Below are 2,471 nucleotides of genomic sequence, written 5' to 3'. Positions count from 1 at the left end.
TTTTCACTTTCCGCCTTCTTTCAGCTCTTTTTCTACATTTCTTCTAGCAAATAAGGAATCAACAATGCACATTAAAACACACACTCATTCTCTTCTCATTCAAATGCCACTTTATCCTGTGTTAGATTTAACTTAAAAAGTAAATGATTTGAATATTTGAGCATTTCCCAAACATAGAGAGAGGGAAATTGATTGGTTTTTAAGATAAATGAGGAATTATGAACAATTTCAAACATAGAGGGGGAAAGAACTTTCTCCCTTTTTATTTAATTTAATCTTTTCTTTTGTTTTTCTTACTTTTTGAGAGTAGCTCAATTCTTTACACTTATCTAATTTCTTTTAAAAAATAGTCATAATTAGTGGTGTCTAGACCCAACTCAGACCCGTCGGATTGACCAATCCGCCCGATCCCCACCCAATTTCAGCCCGAACTAACGCTCTCGTCGGTCGGTAACAGGTTTCCGTACCCAAGACCTGATGTCGACGAGTCGAGTGGCGGGTTTTCTTCTCCAAAACCCGATCCACTCGACCCGACCGATGTTATATACAAATCCGGCCAACTCCAGCAAGATCAAGCTCAGATTCGAGGAGATTTGACGAGATCTCGACCATATTTGGTAAGATTTAGCTAGATTCGGTCAAATCCAAGCAGATTTCGGCAATTTTCAGTGCAAATCTAGTGAGTTTTTATAGATTCCGGTGAATTTTTTGAAGATTCCGGTGACGTTTGCAGCTTTGGTGACTCTCTCCACTAACCAAACCGACTTGAACACGAAATCGATTTGACCGATTGAAGCTGGCGGTCGATTTCAGGTCCCTCCGCCTCTCACTTGATGCTGGTGGGTCAGGTCTGGGTTGGGTCCAAAATTGACCTGGCCCTACCCGTGGACAGCTCTAGTCATAGTTATGAATTTTCAGGTCTTTATCAACCTGTTATCAATTCTTTACAATTTTTATTTTATTTTATTTTATTTATCTTAAAAAAATTATTAACACCGCCTATTCACATGAACATTTTTGCCAAGAAAAAAAAAAAAAAAAAAAAAAAAAAAAAAAAAAAGAACTCAGTGCCAACTTTTAACATGTCAAATCCAGGTCGTCCGCTTAGCAATTAGATTGAGCGAGCACTGAAATATATTCATAGCTCAGGGTCAGGGACTAGCAACCTATAACAGCTAAAATCATCCCCCAATGTTGAGCAGAAGAAGATTCTACTACTCAGCCCATGCGCCCATGTTATGTATGCAAGCACCAGAGCTCACGTACGGGGCCTATACGTATCATCACACGTTAACAAGTGCCCACACATATGCATGTGCCAACCATATATCAGCACCACACACTTGATGCCATGTGTCACCACCACGTGTCACTACTCAAATCTACATGATCTTTGTGAACTCAAGAACATGATTAAAAACTATCAAGCTAAACCTAATTATAAATAATAATAATTAAGATAACAATACCTCCATAATCAAACATATCTCAAATATACGAATTCCACTCTCAAAAACTCCAACTAGTAAATAATATTACAAGAAAAAAACAAATCTCTTATGAAAACAATCTCCAAAGAACAAATAGACTTCCAAGAATTACTTAATAGCTAGTGAACAAGTCTTTGCGAATCCACAAATTTCTGGTTGCGTCAAATCTTCTTTCAGAGCTTCAACGCTCAATCTGAACAATATTAGAATGGGGTGAGCTCAATAAGTATATCTATCTATAATATACACTGGAATAGGATCAAGTTAACTATTGGAAGTCTTTTTATAAAGGAGATTATATATAAAGGAGATCATATAATAGAGCTTACAATATATCAAACTATAAATTTATCAATGGAATAGTAACATGCTTAGTAAATGATAGATATTTACCGAGAAAATTGATTTAGAAACTATCATAATGGGTAGAGACACAATAGACTCCCCCATTGGTTGGGGCACTAGACTTTTATGGGCATAAATTTATCATAAACAGACTCCCTATATACGGGTATACATACTTCAGCAAAAACAAATATACGGGTATACATGCTCCCTTGATAACGGCGTTTAGAGCATTGGTTTTAAAGGCCAATATATTGAACCCTGTTGGCTATGATAAATCACAAATATGTTCAATTAGAATCCACTTCCAAAACTTCCATCCAACATATTCAAAAGACATGTCCAAAATTCTCAAATCATCAAATCAAGTGAAAATTCACAATTTCAATTTTACATCACTTACATGTCCTTACTATTAGACTTTGGATACTTTGTTCACAAAGTGCTCGATCCCAAGATATATAGAGCATCAATACTCGGTCTTCCATATGCTATATTTACAATTGTGCTATAGTACCATTATAGCCCGTTACCCGATCTTGCAACTATAAAAAAACTTACAATTGTACTACAATACCATCCTTAATTTATGATGGTGTTGTAGCTCACTTGCAAAATTAAAATAATATTTTTTAT

Source organism: Quercus robur, chromosome 4, assembly GCF_932294415.1.
Source record: "Quercus robur chromosome 4, dhQueRobu3.1, whole genome shotgun sequence".
In the NCBI taxonomy this organism is placed as follows: Eukaryota; Viridiplantae; Streptophyta; class Magnoliopsida; order Fagales; family Fagaceae; genus Quercus; species Quercus robur.
The sequence above is the reverse complement of the archived record's forward strand: the minus strand, read 5'-3'. Positions refer to the sequence as shown.